The sequence below is a fragment of the Rhinatrema bivittatum genome, chromosome 3 (assembly GCF_901001135.1).
Source record: "Rhinatrema bivittatum chromosome 3, aRhiBiv1.1, whole genome shotgun sequence".
NCBI lineage: Eukaryota > Metazoa > Chordata > Amphibia > Gymnophiona > Rhinatrematidae > Rhinatrema > Rhinatrema bivittatum.
The window spans coordinates 438,017,476-438,038,131 of NC_042617.1; the positions used below are offsets into that span (position 1 = coordinate 438,017,476).

The window sequence follows — 20,656 nt, forward strand, 5'->3', positions numbered from 1 at the left end:
CTGTTTATCCGATGCCAGCAACATCTGGCACTAGAAACACACTGTATTTACTCATTGAGTCATGTCAACACAGAAACAGGGCAAGAAGCTGAAAACAAACCTACATTTTGTTTCATTTCCTTCTTTAAATATCATCTTAAATATTTGTGCATCCCCTACTCCACAAGACACAACTGGGAAAAATTAGACAAAAAAAGAAATATGGAAAAGCAACAATCCACTATAAAAAAGTAAAGTATCACTCAGCGTGATTATTTAATGGAAGCAACATTTATGAAAAACCATAGAAAGCAATTTCTCTTCCAATGTATCCACTTTATCTTCCTCTTAATGGCTTAACAACTTCAGCAACATAATGCTCTGTCAGCCCATAGCAGAATTATAGAAAGCAATATAGCACGAGAGAAGGCAGGAAAAGTGGTGTATGGAAACTCATCTGCTTCACACAAGGCTGCTAGGATCATCCTTCAGAAGGATACCACCTGAAACAAGGTAAAAGAAAATCACACGACAAACTGCCAAGGCTGCAAAAACACATACATATTATTCTGACCTTGCTGCCTGTCACTTCATACAGCTATATACAGTAGAAAGCAAAATTTCATTTCAGCTTCAAATACAGAGATAGGCTCACATTAAATAGCTAAATATTTATTGAAAACACCTAGAAAACATAGAAATTACTGTATAATGAAATGGAAATAAGAATAACTGTCATAGATTTTCTGTACTGTTACAGCTATAATGAGGCCACTATGATTTTCTAAAGAAGCAGCGGAAAAGGTAAGGAAAATAGCTTTCATAAATTATAAAAGATCACAGAAAAAGGAAGACAGGAAACAATATCTGGAATAGCTAAGAGAAGCTGGGAGAGCAGTTAGTAGTTCAAAGATGCAAATGGAAGAAAAATAGCTAATACGGTAAAACAGGGAATTATTATTTTTTTTTTTTTAGAAATATTAGTGATAAGAGGAAGAAAAATTAGTGATAGGAGGAAGAGAAACTAGTGATAGAAATTAGTGATAGGAGGAAGAGAAACAATGTTATTGAAGGGGAGGTATATGTAGAGACTGACAAGAAAAAAAGTGAAATTGCTTAATAAATATGTCTGTTTGGTGTTTGCTGAAGAAGGGCCAGGAGTAAGATTAAAGAAACTAAACAGGATGGGGATTGAAGTAAACCTCAAGCTGTTTTCAGAAGACTGTGTTTATGAGGAGCTAGCTAAACTAAAAGAAAATAAAGTGAATGGGCCGGATGGGATATATCCCAGGGTATTAAGCAGTGGCGTAGCCACGGGTGGGCCTGGGTGGGCAGGTGCCCACCCAACTTAGACCCAGGCCCACCCAACTGGCACCGGAACTGCAAGGCTGTCGCGGGATCCCATCCCTGCGACAGCGAACAAGAGAACCCACGCCTCGCGCGCCATCACGGCACACATGGGGAAGCGCTGCTGCGGCCGTATGGCCAACCGGTCTTCCTGTTCGGGGGGGGGGGCGGAAGCGCCGCGCACAGCTTCCGCTTCCTCCCCCCAATGCAGGAAGATCAGCTGCCTCTCCTGCTACCACCCGTTCTCCTGCTATCTTCGGACCAAACGGCCTGCCGAACTTCCTGTTTGGGGGAGCGGAAGCGCCGCGTGCAGCTTCCGCTTTCTCCCCCAAAGCAGGAAGATCAGCTGCCTCTCCTGCTGCCACCGGCCTCCTGCTATCTTCGGGCATCGGGCGGTATGGCCCGCCGATCTTCCTGCTTGGGGGGGGGGGAGGAAGCGGACGTTGTGCGCTGCGCTTCCGCTCCTCCCCCCCCGACAGGAAGTTCGGCGGGCCATACCGCCCAACGCCCGAAGATAGCAGGAGGCCGGTGGCAGCAGGAGAGGCAGCTGATCTTCCTGCTTTGGGGGGAGGAAGCGGAAGCTGTGTACGTGCTTGAATGTGTATGTGTGGACGAGAATGGGAGTGTGTGTGGGTGAAAACTGGAGCCTGGGTGTGTATGTGGGTGAATGGGAGCTCGAATGTGTGTATGTGTGGTTGAGAATGGGAGCCTGGGTTTGTGGGTGGGTGAGAATGGGAGCTTGAATGTGTGTATATATGGGTGAGAATGAGAGCCTGGGTTTGTGTGGGTGGGTGAGAATGGAAGCTTGAATATGTGGATAAGAATGGGTGGTTGAATGTGTGTATGTGTGGGTGAGAATAGTACCTTAAATGTGTATATGTATGGATGAGAGTGGGAGCTTGAATATGTGTGGGTGAGACTGGGAGCATGGGTTTGTGGGTGAGAATAGGAGTCTGGGTTTATGTGTGTGGGTGAGAATGGGTGCCTGGATGTGCGTCTGTGTGTGCATAAGAATATAAGCCTGGGGAGGGGTGAGAAAGTGAGAACTTGAATGTGAGCTTTGGGGGGGGGGGGGGGGGGAGAGCATATGAGAGTGACAGCTTGAGTGTGTGAGAGGGAGTCTGTGAGAGAAAGCGTGTATGTGTGTGTGTGTGTGTGTGTGTGTGTAAGGGAAGAAGACAGTAATAGAAGAAAGACACTGAAAAGGAATTAGGAAATGAGCTATAAGGGAAAAAATGGGAAAAAGAGACCAGGACCAACTGATTAGAAAAATACAAAGATCAGACAACAAAGGTAAAAATATATATCTATATTTTGAGATGTTAGCAATTTAAATATAAGCAACAGAACCGCTCTCTCAAAATTTATGGACAGGTAGGAGCCGTGTATAAAATCGTAATAATAAGAAGGCTAAAGTACCACAAATCACCGTGAATTATGTTTGTATCATTAAGTAAACCTCATACTTAGGCGTAGATGTGAATGCTATGCTGCATAATTTGGCATTATTTATTAGTAAAAAAACAACTAGTAGACCTGCATGCCTACAGCCCACCCATGTTAACCTTGTGCCCACCCAAAAAATCAATTCTGGCTACGCCACTGGTATTAAGAGAACAGGTACATTCTGGATGCTCCTCTGGCTGTCCTTTTCAGTGCTCCTTTAGAGTTCAAGAGGACTGGAGGCAGGCAGATGTGGCTCCTCTCCACAAAATTGGAAATAAGGAGAAGGCTGGGAACAACAGGCTGGTTATCCTGACCTCTGTGGTGAATAAATTAATACAATTGTTACTAACACAGAGGATAAAAGTAACATAGTAGAATAATGATGGCAGAAAAAGACCAAATGGTCCATTAAGTCTGCCCAGTAAGATTCTTATGGTAGTAATTAGTGCTCCATGCAGGTTACTCCCATGTTTCTGTTGAGGGTAGTAACTGCTGCTCCTTGCAGGTAATCCCCATGTTACTGTTAAGGTAACTGTTAAGGTAACATAACTGCCTCTCCATGTTTCTGTTAAGGGTAGTAACTGCTGCTTCGTGCAGCCTTATGTGAAGGGTAGTAATATTTTCAATCCAAATCAAGCAATTATCAAACCCAATATAGGAGCATTTTTATGGGGTGAGCTGCTTGAATGTGCTTTGCTTTTGGACTTGGCCATAGAAGGAGTCCTGTGCTTTTTCCCTAATGTCTAATTGTCTATATATCCATACTCTGGACCACAAAAGTCAGGGCCCAATGTTGGCTGTCACCTGAATCCAATTCCCCTTTTTCTCCCAACCGTCCTCCCTGGAGTGTAATTTCATGACCCCATAGTTCTATGATTTCCTTTCCAAAGAAAAAGGTTCAAAATTCATGCATCATTAAAACTTTTCAGGTATCTGGAGGTAAGTATCAGATCTCCCTTGCACTTCCTCTCTTCCAGGGTATACATGTCTAGATCCTTTAGCCTCTCCTCATAAGTCTTCCTATACAGACCCCACACCATTTTGTTACCCTGGTCTGGACCACTTCCATCCTGTCTGTATCCTTTTTGAAATATGGTCTCCAGAACTGAACACAGTACTCCAGATGAGGCCTCATCAAGGACCTGTACAAGGGCATTATCACCTCCTTTATCTTGCTGGTTATTCCTCTCTCTCTATGTTGACCAGCAGTCTTCTGGCTTTAGCTATTGCCTTGTCACATTGCTTCACTGCCTTCAGATCACAAGACACTATCAACCCAAATTCCCTCTCCCAGTCCATGCACAACAGCCCTTCACCACCCATCACATGCAGCTTTTTTGGATTACCCCTCCCCAGATGCATGACTCTGCACCTCTTAGCATTGAATTCCAGCTGCCAAATCTTCAACCACTCTTCAAGCTTTCTTAAATCACTTGTTATTCACTTTACCTTTTTAGATGTGTCCACTCTGTTGTGGATTTTAGTATCATCCACAAATGGACAAACTTTACTTTCTATCTCTTTTGCAATGTCACTCACAAAGATATTGAACAGAGCTGGTCCCAAAACCAATCCTTGTGGAATTTCACTTAACACTGTTCTCTCTTCAGAGTAGGTTCCATTTATCATTACATGCTGTCTCCTGTCAGTCAACCAGCTTGTAATCTACTCCACCACCTTTGTGCTCGCTCTCAAGCATCTCATTTTATTCACAAGCCTACTATGCGAGACCATTTCAAAAGAACATAAGAACATAAGAGATTGCCATGCTGGGTCAGACCAAGGGTCCATCAAGCCAGCATCCTGTTTCCAACAGAGGCCAAACCAGGCCACAAGAGCCTGGCAATTATCCAAACACTAAGAAGATCCCATGCTACTGATGCAATTAATAGCAATGGCTATTCCCTAAGTAAACTCGATTAATAGCCGTTAATGGACTTCTCCTCCAAGAACTTATCCAAACCTTTTATGAACCCAGCTACACTAACTGCACTAACCACATCCTCTGGCAACAAATTCCAGAGCTTTATTGTGCATTGAGTGAAAAAGAATTTTCTCCGAACAGTCTTAAATGTGCTACTTGCTAATTTCATGGAATGCCCCCCTAGTCCTTCTATTATTCAAAAGTGTAAATAACCGATTCACATCTACTCGTTCAAGCCCTCTCATGATCTTAAAGACCTCTATCATATCCCCCCTCAGCTGTCATTCTCCAAGCTGAACAGCCCTAACCTTTTCAGCCTTTCCTCATAGGGGAGCTGTTCCATCCCCTTTATCATTTTGGTTGCCCTTCTCTGTACCTTCTCCATCGCAACTATATCTTTTTTGAGATGCGGTGACCAGAATTGTACACAGTATTCAAGGTGTGGTCTCACCATGTAGCGATACAGAGGCATTATGACATTTTCCGTTTTATTAAGCATTCCCTTCCTAAAAATTCCTAACATTCTCTTTGTTTTTTTGACTGCTGCAGCACTCTGAGTTAACAATTTTAAAGTATTATCCACTATGATGCTTAGATATTTTTCCTGGGTGGTAGCTCCTAATATGGAAGCTATCATCGTGTAACTACAGCAAGTGTTATTTTTCCCTATATGCAACACCTTGTACTTGTCCTGAAATCCAAGTAAATCACATCAAGTGCTCTTCCTTGATCCAATTCTCTAGTTTTCCAATCAAAAATCAATCAGATTTGTCTGACAGGACTTTCCCTTGGTGAATCCATGCTGCCTTGGATCCAACAACTTACTGTATTGTAGATAGTTCACTATCCTTTCTTTCAGCAGAACCTCCATTGATTTTCCCACCAGAGAGGTGAGCCTAACTGGCCTGTAGCCTCCAGCTTCTTCTCTTCTACCATTCTTGTGAAGTGGGACCACAATCACTCTTCTCCAATCTCACGACTCTCATTTCCAGAGATCTATTGAACTGGATTTTCAGCAGACTTGCCAGAACATCTCTGACTTCCCATAGTATTTTGGGATGTATCTCATCCAGCCCCATGACATTGTCCACTTTCAGTTTTCCTAGCTCCTCCTATCCATTCTCTTCTTCCCATTCCCATCTATGGAATTGTCAACCAGCAACGGTCCTTCTCCAGGGTCTTCATTAGTGAACATCGTTCTGAAGTATTTGTTTAATATTTCTGCCATTTCTTCATCTTTCTCTACACTTCCTCCTTGTCACCTTTCCATTTTAATTTACCACTTCAGACCATCCTTCTTTCTCTGATATATCTGAAAATTGTTTTGTTACCTCTTTGGCAATCCTGTCTTCTGCCTGACCTTTTGCTTTCATGATTTATTTCTTTGCCTCCCTTGTTTTCCCCAGGTATTCTTATTTTATTTTATTTATTTATTTATTTATTTATTTATTTATTTAGAGATTCTTATATACCGTGGTACGTATAGTTATACATCACCTCGGTTTACATTAAACATTAATTTTAGTAACAGGCTTTACATTAAACAGATTATACAAAAGTAAACAGGAACTTAAATATAAGTTAGAAACAGCTTTTACATATAACAGTTTATAGATTAAGTAAACTAAAATATAACTACTGTAACTATAATCAACCATGAATGTTTAATTTAAATAATTAATCGCGAGAGTAACTTAAGCCATTAATCTATTGGATGCAACATTGATGTCAAGTTCAAGTTGATTCATAGAAAGTTGATTCATAGAAATAGAAATAGAAAGAATTCATAGAAATTCTTCCCTGAGTTCCTTTTTTTTTTTGATCCTTTATACTTCCTGAATGCTGTTCTTTTGTACTTTATTTTTTTCAGCTACCTCCTTTGAGAACTAAATTGTTTTTTTTCCTCATACTTTTGTTTACTTTTCTAACATAGGCCTGGATTTATCAAAATGTGGTAAGTACCAGACCTGTTGTATTTCCTGCATTCAACCACTGGGGACCATTTTTAATGATGAGAGTGAGTGAGCAAGCAAGAGAGTGAGAGACTGGCCATAATATCATGGCCCATAGGTAGGTATTTGTATCCCTATGGTAGGGCCACCTAGTAACTCGAGGTGGGGATTAGGTAAGAGTGTAGGGGGTTAGGGGCCACTTTGACATTCTACGTGATACCTACGAACAGAACAGTGGTCTCTTGTGAAGATTTGCTGGCCTTCGGAGTGAGGAAACTCACTCCAAGATGAGATTTGAGCAATGTTCTCTCAACCTTGCTTGATGTTACCCAGGTAGAGAGTCCATCAAGCTAGGTTGAGAGAACCTTGCCGAAATCTCATCTTGGAGTGAGTTTCCTCACTCCGAAGGCCAGCAATCTTCACAAGAGACCACTGTTCTGTTCATAGGTATCACGTAGAATGTCAAAGTGGCCCCTAACCCCTACACTCTTACCTAATCCCCACCTCGAGTTACTAGGTGGCCCTACCATAGGGATACAAATACCTACCTATGGGCCATGATATTATGGCCAGTCTCTCTCTCTCTCTCTTTCTCTCTCTCTCTCTCTCTCTCTCTCTCTCTCTCTCTCTCTCTCTCCTTCAATTCAGCTGAAATAGGCCTAGTGCAATAGCTCTTTGCAGACAGTCCACCCCTAACTCCTCCTATTTTCTGAATTTGCATCGCATGCGTTAAACACATTTTTTCATGCGATAAGCCCTTAACGCATGCAAAAATGCCTTACCGCATTTTGATAAATGACCCCCATAGAGATTTGTTGCCTTTGTAATAACTCCTTTCAATTTGGCCTACTGTTTTTCCACCTCACATATTTTCTCCCAGTCTTTTAGTTCTTCTTCCAGGTGCATCCCCATTTTGTCAAAATCCATATTTTTGAAATTCAAAACTCTGGTCTTTGTGTGACATCTTTGAACCTTATTTGAAATATCAAACCATACAGACTGATGTTCACTGGTGCTCAGGTGGGCACCTGTCCTCATTACTAGGTTGACTATCACACTCTCTCTCATGGGTTCCATTACCATTTGTTTGAGAAGAACTGCTTGAAGGGCATCCCCTATTTATCTGCTTCTTGCAGATTCAGCAGAAGGGATACGCCAATCCAGATCCAGCAGATTAAATTCTCCAATGATCAGCACTTCTCTTTTTTCCCCACCTTTTGTATGTCTTTCACCAGATCTCGGTCCAGGTCTTCAGTTTTGGTTGGAGGCCTGTAGACCACCCCAGTCTAAATGGACATATCATTGTCTTGTTTAAGGATAGCCCATAATGCTTCTTCCATATCCCCATTTTCTTTGCATTTCAGTTGCTTGGATATTGTTTTAGACATAAAGTACCTCTCTTCCCCCTTTTCTGTCCTCTCTATCCTTCATTAACAAGTTGTAGCCCAGGATTACTGTATCCCAATCAAGAGACTCCATGAACCATGTCTAAGTCTGCCTCCACCATTAGGGCCAGCAGATTGGGGATTTTATTGCCTGGGCTATAAGCATTTATGGTCAGCATTCCTCCCATGTTTGCTGATCTCCAGGATGAGGTCGTCACCTACCTGCAGGGAGGAGTCCTGTAGGTTCTCATCATTGGTAGGCAGAGCTGGTAGATGCGGAGACCCAACAGGACCTTCACCAATACCAGCCCTCACTCCCCTCAGGTTGAGGCTTTGTATGCCGGGGCTGGCTGGACTTAGGAGCTGATCTCCAGAGAAGAGCAAATCCATGAAGCAGCAAGCTGAAAGAGTCTAGGATGAGGCAGAAGTCAGGGCAGGTGGTGATCCAGTGGAAACCATAACAGATCCAAGAGTCAGGGTAGGCAGCAAACCAGCAGAATCTGTAACCATTCCAAGAGTCAAGGCAGGCAGCAATCCAACAGAGTCTGTAACCATTCCAAGAGTCAGGGCAGGTGGCAATCCAACAGATTCTGCAACCGTTCCAAAAGTCAAGGCAGGCAGCAATCCAAAATGTAATCCAGACAGTCCAAACCAAAATCAGAGAGGCAATCCAAGAGAAGACGACAGACAACAAGAGACCCACGAGGAGCACAACCTGTTGCTGAGGCAAGGTATAGCAGGTAGAAGCAGCCTTAAATAGGCAGAAGTGCTGACATCATCAGAAGGAACCGTGGGAATCTTTCCTGCCGCGGTCCCTTTAAGCACATGCCTAGGAAAACACCGGAGAAGTCAGGCTTCAGCATTCTGAGCTGCAGCCCTGAGCCACAGAGAAGTTCAGCGCTGGCAGTGGCTCTCTGCCGCTGCAGGAGGAGGCAAGACTGGACTGGGCTGCATCGGGTGAGTGCAACCGCAGAAGGAACTTTCTTTTATGTGACTTGATAATGATAAAGGGTTTGCGGTTGCATTGAGTGGCTTCTTCCTTTAGAAATACCAACTTATTTTTTGTTGGAGGAGCAGCTTCAGCTTCCAATGCAGAAAAGGCATTATGTAAAGGTATCGATGTGGACAGAGGATGTCTTTTCACCACAGCCATTATTTTACCAGATCCCACAGTAATCCATTTACTTCTGGATATTTGACTCCTTTGTGGAAGTGGGGACAGATATCCTGAATGTTTCTCAGTTGAGGAGACTGGGTGTCTCTGGGTCATAGGTCTTGTTCTCCCAGAGCCCGCTGTAATCCATTTATTCATGGATATTTTACTCCTCTGTGGGAGTGGGGCAGATATCCTGAACACTTTTCAGTTGAGGAGACTGGGTGTCTCTGCTGCATGCCTTGTCCGCGTCCGGTCTGCACATGGACCTGCTCACCTCTTTGGCTCCTCTGCAGGTCCCAGGTCGGCCTCCCTAGTGGCAGCCACGAGCTCCTGCAGTCCTCGGCATCCCGCGGCGGCGGTCGCCGGGCCTTCCACTGCGTGCCAGGCCTCACGCCAAAGTTTGGCGTCTTCTGTGGCGTTGGCCATGCCCCTACGTGCGCGTGGACCTCCCGACCTCTTGTAGGGCCAGGGGCGGGTCCTAGCTCTGCAGCGTGCACTGATTGAAGGAACTACTTAAGGAAGTCACTGCCTGCACTTCCTTGCCTTGGCAATCAGGTCGGCATTGTATTGTGTGCTAGATTGTCTCTGCATTCTAAGCCTTGTTCCAGTCTTTTTCCAGTCTTGTTCCAGTCTCATTCCAGCCTTGTGCCAGTATCCTACTGTTCCAGCGTCCCTCTGTTCCTGCGTCCATCTGTTCATCTCCCAGGTAGTACCCTTGGACTGTCTCTCTGGTACTGACCTTGGCCTGTTCCTTGACCTATCTGTCTGCTGCCTGCCTCCTGAACTCTGCCTGCATTGTGACTTCATCTGACCTCCAGATTCTGACATCTGACTGATTGTCCATGCCTCCTGATTCTGGCTCTGTCCCTTGCCTTGTCATCGCCTGGTCCTCCATGCTCCATCAGACCTACAGCCTTGTCCGACTGCGCTCCCCTGCTGTCTGTGGGCACACCTGTCTACTACCTCTCCAGGAGACCCTTTGAGGCCCACCTAAGTCCAAGCAGTCTGGGTTCCTACGGTCTCCACCCGGGGGGACCGCGGGCTTCCAGTGGTGAAGCTAATCCTAGCCTCTGTCTCCTCCAGTGCTCCACCACCTGGGGGCAGGTGCTTCCTGGTCCCACCAGGGAGCCATTCTCCACTGCTCCAGGACAAGGGTTCAGCCCCGAGTGCAACAGGTGGAAAACGCCATGGACTAGGCGGAGTCTCCCGCCTCCAGGGCCCTACCAGGTTTGGCCGCCATAGTCAAAGAACATCACCAAGCTTTGGAAGTGCTAGCCTCTTCGGTGGAAGAGCTTCTTTCCCAGCTGTGAGATACAGCTCTGGCCAATCCCATGGGCCTATCAGCCTCTATGCTACCCAAAGCATCGTTGGCCCTCCCTGCACCTCCTCGATACAACGGGGACCCACGCTCCTGCCGTGGCTTCCTCAATCAGTGCATCATGCAATTTGCACTGTAACCCTCCTTGTTCCTGAAGGAAATCACTAAAGTGACCTTCATCCTTTCTCGCCTGGAAGGGAAGGCTCTTGCATGGGCCTCTCCCCTATGAGAATGTTCTGATCCCATACTTTGCAAGTTATCCAAGTTTGTTGCTCTCTTCAAGCAGACCTTCAGAGACCCAAGCCACCAGACTGTAGCCAGTAATAGTCTACTCCACCTCCGTCAAGGGTCGCGGACCCTCTCAGAGTATATGGTGGAGTTCAGGACCCTGGCCACTGAGCTCAGGTGGCAAGAAGATTGTCTGCAAGCCATCTTCCTAGATGGACTCTCCAGCACTCTCAAAGATGAACTCTCCATCTGTGAGACTCCCACGTCTTTAGAGGACCTGATTTCCCTCACCGGGAAGATCAACCATCGTCTCCGGCAAAGACACCTAGAAGTAAAGGCCTCCAGCTCTCCTACACCGTTTCCCATGTGTGTTCTAAGCCCTCCAGCCAAGATTCCAACACCACCACCCTCTTCCATGGGGGAACCTATGGAGGTGAACCGTGGGCGACTGTCTCTGACCGAACATCTTCGTCGGAGGAAGGCGGGTCTTTGCCTTTACTGTGGCACTTCTGGACATACTCGGCAGTTCTGTACAGTTAGTCCAGAAAACTGCAATGCTTGAGCCCAGCGGGGGTCCCGAGCTTAGGTGCTACTGTCACCAGCCCCCAACTCCTGCTTCCTGTCTCTCTGGGCATCAAGACCCACTCCGTCGCCACCACTGCTTTTGTCGATATCGGAGCAAATGGCAGCTTCATCATGGATGACATCGACAAGCTTCTGAACATTCCTCTTCAGCCATTAGATGTGAGTCTTCACATCGCCTCCGTTCAAGGAGAACCTCTTCCAGGGCTCATCACCCATCGAACAGTGGCTGTCTGTCTTACCATGGGCACTCTCCATGAGGAGGAGATGTCCTTCTATGTGTTAAAATGTTCAACACATCCAGTTATCCTAGGGCTGCCCTGACTCCAGACCCACGAACCCCAATTTGATTGACAGTCCCTGCAGCTGGTGCAGTGGGGCTCCAAATACCAGAAGATATGTCTATGACAAGTGTCTCCAGTTGTCCCTGTTCTGAAGTCTACCACTCTTTCTGGGTTGCCTACTCAGGTTGTTGACTTCGAAGATGTCTTCTAGAAGCAGAAGCCGGATACCTTGCCTCCGTTTCGCAAGTTCAATTGTCCCATAGAACTCCTGCCGGGCACAATGCCTCCCAAGGGCATACTTATCCATTGTCTCACCCAGAAACCCTAGCCATGTCTGTGTATAATATATAAAAGAGAACCTAGAGAAAGGGTTCATTTGTCCCTCTGATTCTCCTGCTGGCACAGGATTTTTCTTCATTAAGAAAAAGGACAGCAGGTTACACCCTTGTATTGACTACAGAGGGCTCAATGCCATAACCTGCAAAGACCGATACCCCCTGCCCCTTATCAGCGAGCTATTTGACCACCTTCAAGGGGCACAGATCTTCACCAAGTTGGATCTGAGTGGTGCGTACAATTTGGTATGCATCCAACCTGAAGATATCTGAAAAACCACATTCAACACAAGGGATGGTCACTAAGTCTATTCTATGTTACCGTTGCTAGTAATAGCAGTGTCTATTCTCTAAATGAACTTAATAGCAGGTAATGGACTTCTCCTCCAAGAACTTATCCAATCCTTTTTTAAACACAGCTATATTAACTGCACTAACCACATCCTCTGGCAACAAATTCCAGAGTTTAATTGTGCGTTGAGTAAAAAAGAACTTTCTCTGATTAGTTTTAAATGTGCCCCATGCTAACTTCATGGAGTGCCCCCTAGTCTTTCTACTATTCGAAAGAGTAAATAACCGATTCACATCTACCCGTTCTAGACCTCTCATGATTTTAAACATCTCTATCATATCACCCCTTAGCCGTCTCTTCTCCAAGCTGAAAAATCCTAACCTCTTTAGTCTTTCCTCATAGGGGAGCTGTTCCATTCCCCTTATCATTTTGGTAGCCCTTCTCTGTACCTTCTCCATCACAATTATATCTTTTTTGAGATGTGGCGACCAGAATTGTACACAGTATTCAAGGTGCGGTCTCACCATGGAGATCTCTCACCTGGAAATTCACACTATGTTGTGCAAGATCTTTTCTGAGAAGAGTTGGAGCATAAGAATATAAAAATGCCAAGCTGGGTCAGATCAAACTCCATCAAGCCCAGCATCCTGTCTCTAACAGTGGGCAATCCAGGTCACAAGTACCTGGTAGAGCCCAAAAAGTAGATCTAATTCCTATTACACACTCCCAGGAATAGGAATAGTTTTCTTTAGTCTACCTGATTAAAACATGTTATAGACCTTTGGTGCAGGAACTTGTCCAGACCTCTTTTAAACTCCACCATGCTAATCACCTTGATCATGACCTCTGGCAACAGATTCCACAGCTTGATAGTACACTGAATGAAAAAGTACTTTCCATGATTTGTTTCAAATCTGCTGGTTGTTAGTTTCATGGAGTGTCCCCTTGTTTTGTATTATTTGAAAGAATAAATAACTGACCTTTATTTATTTGTTCTTCCCCACTCATGATTTTATAATCTTCTAATATGTCCCCTCTCAACTGTCTCTTCTCCAAGCTGAAGAGATCTAGTCTGCGTAGTTCCTCATCATAACAGAGATGTTCCTTCCCCTTTATCATTTTATGTTACCTTCCTCTGCAGCTTTTCTAATTCTACTATGTCTTCCTTGAGATGGGAGCAACTAAAACTGCACTCAATACTTAAGGTGTGTGCACACTATGGCTCATTACAGAGCAATATGATATTTTCCATTCATTCTCATAAGATTTGCCATACTGTATCAGACCAAAGGTCCATCAAGACCAGTATTCTGTTTTTAACAGTGACCAAGCCAGGTTACAAGTATCTGACAGGATCCCAATATTTGATGGATCCCATGCTGCTTACTCACACAAATCGTTCTATACATTATAACCAAAACTTACCACACTATACACACTATACATTATCACCAAAACTTACCACACTTTTAACAGACACTTCAAGATGTATTACAAAAATGTTAACTATTTAGGTTTTATTCATAACAAAGTGAACATGTGAAGTACCAAACTTTTTATACAATTTATTTCAAAATACCATACACACAATGATCAAAATGTACATCAAAAATATAATGTCCTCTAAAACCTCACCATACACAATCATTCATTCATGACCCTATTCACATTACCCAATCAACCATTCATACCCATTGAACCTTAAAAACTGTAACATATAATCTATTTATCACTTAATAATGTTGACAATGTTATCCACTACTAAATATTTCCCTCCTCCTTAATGTTCCACTGATTCTCCTTTTGTACTTATGATTCAGAATACTCCCTACAAAAGGACCCTCATTTCACCCTTACTGGACTTCTTCAGGGAACGCACCTCTCCAAAACTTAAACAACAGGTAATGTTGTGAATGGGATAATGAATGAATGATTGTGTATGGAGACATAAATAGTAAACTTACACATTGGCCTCGCTCTCTCTCTCTCTCTCCCCTCTCTCAATCTAGGGCTAAATTAGCTAAGCCAAACCTAGGTGTAGCTATTGCAGGTTTAAATCCAGATAGCCAATTTAACTTATTTTCAGTTGCAACCTCATCAGGTAGATTGAAGCTGAAATTTAACAATGTATCCAGTGAAAAAATAGTTGGCTATCTTAGGCATTCTGTTCACATTTAAAATCAGTCCTTAAGGTTCTCATATATCAATCTATCCTCCTCAGTGCAGTATGGCACTAGCATTATATTTAGCACTTTGGAAAGCTAAATATCTTAGATGAGCATATCATCTAGCACTAAGCGAATGGGCCTCACCACTATTCAGGAACTAGTGAGCCATAGGCTAAGAGTACTGGGGCTTTTAAAGGACAAAACCCAATTTAGTGCCAGCACTAAAATAGTGTTATGATTCCCGGCCGCGGGACGCTAAGGCCGGGCTCCTACCTCCCTCCAGTCCAGCTTCGGGGTGTTCCCCGATGGCCCTCCACTCGTTGCAGGCCTCAACCAGGCGTCTCCATGGTGGCGTCCCCACAGGGGAGATGCCCCCGAGCTCCTGCACATCTTCCTTGCTCCAAGCCCTGCCCCCTAGGTGCGCGCGTGTGCTGGGGCTGATCCTTTTAAAGGGACCAGTGCGGGAAAACCCATCTCACTGATGTGATGACGTTAGACGCCTCCCAGGTATTTAAACTCTGCTTAAACTCCCTTTCCTTGCCTTGCAATGAGGTTCCCTCTATGAGGTTGGCTAGTTGCTGTCTTCATCTTGTTCCTGTCTCTTCCTGGCTCCTGACCGCGGCTTGTCTTCTGGCTTTGACTTTGGAATGTCTTCCTGGCTCCTGACCCCGGCTTGTCTTCTGGCTTTGACAGAACATCTTCCTGGCTCCTGACCTCAGCTTGTCTTCTGGCTTTGAATTCGGATCATCTTCCTGGTTCCTGACTTCGGCTCGTCCTTGGCTTCTGCTGTCCGCCGCCTGCCCTGACCCTTGATTTGATTCTACTTCTGGCATCTCTGCAGCCCGCATTGATCTGGAGCTCTTCTCGACCTTCGTCCTCCAGACACCGCTCCTAAGTCCAAGCGGCTCGGGTCCTCACGGGCTCCTCCCGGGGGAACTGCAGGCTTCCAGTGGTGAAGTTCCTGTTGGTCTCTTGGCTCCAAATTCTCCTTTGCGCCTAAGTCCAAGCAACTCGGGACCTCATGGGCTCCTCCCGGGGGGACCGCGGGCTTCCAGTGGTGAAGACTCTCTCAGATCTCAGCTTCAAGTCCGCCTCCCGGCTATAGGTCCGCTGTGGGATTTCTCCAGCACTGTATCACCACCCTCTAGCTGGGCCCAAGGGTCCACAAACGTTACAAATAGCTTCAGTAAGGTTGTATTTTAATGGTGCGATAGTCCAATTCCTTTTAAAAAAAGAAGCTAAAACCCTCTCAAAGTAAAGAAAAAATTCTAATGAAAACTACAAAGATTAGACTTTTAGAATTGAGCACTGAAGTTTGCCCTGTTTTAAAAGACACTATATTGTGCCTACAGCTCTCATTTTCCTAGTTTGAATATGTTAACTGATTGACAGCACAAGGCAAGCAGTTGCAAACCTGATTCTGTTTAAATCAGATGCTAAGCAAATTAGGGATCAGGGCACAAGTGTTGGGTCTCTTTTACTAAGGCTAAATGCTAAGCAAATAAGGTCCTGAGTTTTCCCCAGATTGTACATATTCAACAGATATTTATTTCAATGCAAAACACTGCAGCAGTAATACTTGAGCCCCTTCTAAATCCGCCATGCTTCTGCGGGTTTCATGAGTTTTAAAATATTTCAGCTTCCTTTCATCATGGAAATTACAGACTTCTATCCAATTCATCTGCATCTGAGATAAAGCAAAAGTGTAATGTTTAGCTCTGTCAGCTTTGAAAGATATCAGTTGTGTAATGGGCAGCACATTGCATTTGCAAATGATAAGCTGAAACTCAGGGAAAGCAGCACCTTAGCATAAATCTTCTGACAGTGAGGTGCTTATTTTATATTGTTTAGGGATGTGAATCGGGTGATCGATCGTCTTAACGATCGATTTTGGCTGGGGGGGGGGAGGGAAATCTGATCGTCATGGTTTTTGTTTTTTTTAAATCGTAAAAAATCGTAAGTCGGGGAGGGCGGGAAAACCGGCACCCTAAAACCCACCCCGACCCTTTAAAATAAATCCCTCACCCTCCCACAAGACTTGCCAAAAGTCCAACGGGGGTCCGGGAGTGACCTCCTGCATGCGGGCCGTATTGCCAATATTCAAAATGGCGCCAGCGCTACTTTTGCCCTCACTATGTCAACATAGTGAGGGCAAAAGTCAAAATGGCGCCGGCGCTACTTTTGCCCTCACTGACAGTGAGGGCAAAAGTCCTGGGGGTCCAGCGGGGGTCCGGGAGCGATCTCCTGCACTCGTGACGTCGGGTGACAGGAACCAAAATGGCGCCGGCGCTACCTTTGCCCTGTCATATGGTAAGGGCTACACTAATTGCACTAACCACATCCTCTGGAAAAAAATTCCAGAGCTTAATTGTGCGTTGAGTGAAAAAGAATTTTCTCCGATTAGACTTAAATGTGCTACTTGCTAACTTCGTGAAATGCCCCCTAGGTCTTCTATTATCCAAAAGTGTAAATAACCGATTCACGTCTACTCGTTCAAGACCTCCCATAATCTTAAAGACCTCAATCATATCCCCCCTCAGCCATCTCTTCTCCAAGCTGAACAGGCCTAACCTCTTCAGCCTTAATGTAGCAACGGCCAATTTCTCCTTCCTCCCTTGTCCTGTCCCCTTTTGTACCTCTTCCCTTTATTTTTCTCTTCACCAAGGTTCCCAACTTAATAACTCATACTGACACCTTCTTTGGTAGGTAAATGGCCACAGCTTTTATTTAAACGTACAAGATAACTCTCCTGGATATCCGAGCTGGCGGCTTGTGAATATCACCGCCCGCCACCGAAACCAAGCAGGGCAGCCTGTCTGTCAGCCCCCCGCCGCACTCCTAGCAAGAGGGCCATCGCTTTTTCCCGCCTTCCGGCGCCACCGGCTACATGCCATTACGTGGTGACACCCGCACCATTTCCAATTCTTGCCCAACCAGCCCGGATACCCGCCTCCCGCAAAGCTGTGACGAACATATCAATATTGAATGACAATTCAACAAGCTAACTAACATCGAACGCTAACTGGTATTATACCGTGACAAGTAACTAATGCCCACGTGCTGCGCGCTGCTCCCTGGGTGGGTGGGTGGATCTTGGTCGGGTTAGCGATTGAAAAGGCCGCGATCCTCGCGTTGGGTCCTTATAAGGAGGGGCTGGCGCCGCCGGCGCTCCTGGTGACGTCCCGAGTCCTGCGTCCTGGTTGTCCTCCTGTGGGGCTGTGCTCTGGGTGGTGGCAGTGAGGTAGGACCTGGCGAGAGAGGGCTGGACTGGGCGGTGCCAGTTTCTTGTACTGCGCGGTATGGGCGCTACCTTCCCCCCCCCCCCCTTCCTTTCGTTGTTGCTGCGTCCGGCGTTGCTGGACGTGCTGCCATTATTGGTGGGCTCCTGCCATCCGGCAACGGGCCCATTGATTTCCTCAAAGGGGAACTGTCCCATCCCCTTTATCATTTTGGTAGCCCTTCTCCATACCTTCTCCATCGTAACTATATCTTTTTTGAGATGCGGTGACCAGAATTGTACACAGTATTCAAGGTACGGTCTCACAATGGAGCAAAACAGAGGCATTATGACATTCTCCATTTTATTAACCATTCCCTTCCTAATAATTCCTAACATTCTGTTTGTTTTTTTGACTCCTGCAGCTCACTGAGCCGACAATTTTAAAGTATTATCCACTATGATACCTAGATCCTTTTCCTGGGTGGTAGTTCCTAATATCGAACCTAACATCGTGTAACTGCAGCAAGGTTTATTTTTGCCTATATGCAATACCTTGCACTTGACCACATTAAATTTCATCTGCCATTTGGATGCCCAGTCTTCCAGTTTTGCAAGGTCCTCCTGTAATGTATCACAATCTGCTTGTGATTTAACTACTCTGAATCATTTTGTATCGTCCGCAAATTTGATAACCTCACTCGTCGTATTCCTTTCCAGATTATTTATAAATATATTGAAAAGCACCGGTCTAAGTACAGATCCCTGAGGCGTTCCACTGTTTACCCTTTTCCACTGAGAAAATTGACCATTTAATCCTACTCTCTATTTCCTGTCTTTTAACCAGTTTGTAAACAAAAAAAAAAGCAATTCCATGAAACCTTTAACTTGTAATAATTACAACATGAGCAGGTGGGGAATTCAGGGCATTCATCAGTCTACCCTAACCAAAGAAACACCCTGAAATACATAGTATGGGTTTAACAATGGCCACAGTTTATTAACAAACTTATTTGACCTGAGCCTAACAAAATTCACAAGCTGTGCCCATGCACACTAACCCCTGCAGCCTCAGGGCAGCAAACACCATGTCCCAGTAATATGCTGCCTTCAGCCCACCAAGGCTTCTGATGCTGCTTTGGTGATCCTTCATCTCATGGCCAACATGAGAGTACCTGCAGCCCAGTCAGTGACCTCACTGCCATATGCTATTCCGTACAGCAGCCGCTAGCTACACATGCATGACCAAGGTATCCACACAGTTCCAAATCTTACAACTTAATACATATGAAACAGCCTAGGCTCGGGTTTACCGCTTCCAACTCCAACAAATGAATAAATGCAACAGCAAATTACATAACAGAGAACAAACAGAAGGGAGGGATGATGGGTGAATCTGCCAGAATTCTGTCATGAGAAAAGCATGGCAACTACCACAAAATAAGAAAATGTGATCCAGGGAAGCCCAGCCCCCATTCAGCAATCACCATGGGCTGATGCAATCAAGAGCCTGCATGGTGCTTTTGAATCCAGCAGCCACATGAGACAGGTGTCTGAAGCCGGGTTGGGGGGAAGGGGTGAGATCAAGACTGCTAGAAAGGTGCTATTTACCTGATCCTAACTTTATTATACCCTGTGACTAAAGGGCCCCCAGAAGAGGTGTTGTATGGACAATGCCCTCCCTGCCACCAAGCTAATGGTGGCAAGATAGTACTGTGTCTCCTTAGCGTCAGATTAACATGAGCATGCAGGGAATTCAGGGCATTCATCCTTCTACCCTCGCCAAAGAAACACACTGAAATACATAGTATAGGTTTAACAATGGCCATGGTTTATTAACCAACTTACATGATCAGAGTCTAATTCACAAAGCTTGTCCATGCACACCAACCCCCTTTAGCCTTGGGGCAGCAAAAACCACGTCCCAGTAAAATGCTGCCTACAGCCCACCAAGGCTTCTGATGCTGCTTTGACTGTCCATCACCGCATGCCTGGTCCTCTCTGCATTCCAAATTTAGCTCACTTGCCAACCTCTCCCTTACCAAATCAGTAAACTGACTTGCAGACCTAGAATTTTTATGGAATCTTCTATAGCCCAGACCCATATAAGTGATCTTGAACCCCTGTCTAAACTTCTCCCTTGTAGTATCCTCAGCCATTCTATGGGGATACTTATCCAGCCAACTGATCACAGCCCCCAAAATGATAGCCGTCGATACCCTTGCCAATACAACACCATTACTTGGCCCCATGCCCAACTCCTCCTGCAGGACATTTGATATGTTTAGATGCAGGGTGAGTTGCTCCATAGATGGAGCAATCATGTTAAAATTTGCAGTAGGGAAAGAGATAGGACAACTTACTAAATCTCCAAAAAATATCCTGACTACCTTCCTGACCCTTGACCTGTCCTTCAGACTTTCCAGCTCCAGCTCCACTAATTTCCTTGAATGACAAAAGGAACCACTCTGTTGCCCATGACCATCTGCCCTAACTCCCCCAGTATGACTCTTGTTAGTCAGCTGAGTCAAACACAGATTGATGTCCTATATTTCCCATGACATGAAATGGTTCTCTTCCATCTTCCCATTCATCATAAATAAACCAAACCCACCCTTTATAATCTTGTACGCACCTATCATGCTAATTGCATATGCCAGCAAGGCCCTGTATCGAGATGGATCAAAGTTCACAACCATGCTAGCCAATCATAGGAAATACCTCACTCAATTAAGAATATTTCTAGGAACCTTCTTATCCTTCTTCTTGTCCCTTCTACCTTCCAATAATTTGAATGTGTTGATGTATGATAGCCTTTAAATCTTTCTCCTCAAGGTCCTAAGATCACCCTCCCATAATTCAGTCAAAGCCACTAAAGCTGAATGTCTTATATATTGCCTAGGTCCACCTGCATGTACACCATGAACTATCATATGCTGCAACTCATGTGATGATGCCAAAAATGAAGATGAAGAAGAGGAAGAGGATGACAACGAATTGTGACCTCAGCTTCTTTCTCTTGGACCCCCCTGGTTGTGCATTA

At 45.1% G+C, this 20,656-nt stretch overlaps 1 long non-coding RNA gene across 2 annotated transcripts in view; it reads right to left on the reverse strand.

The window, feature by feature from the left end:
- Positions 1-363: 363 nt before the first annotated feature.
- The window catches only part of LOC115088817, a 271,226-nt gene continuing 250,933 nt past the window's right edge, over positions 364-20,656 (reverse strand). For both annotated transcript variants that reach the window (XR_003855907.1, XR_003855908.1), the window contains exon 4: positions 364-482. This is a non-coding gene — a long non-coding RNA (uncharacterized LOC115088817). The remainder of the gene's footprint in view (positions 483-20,656) is intronic.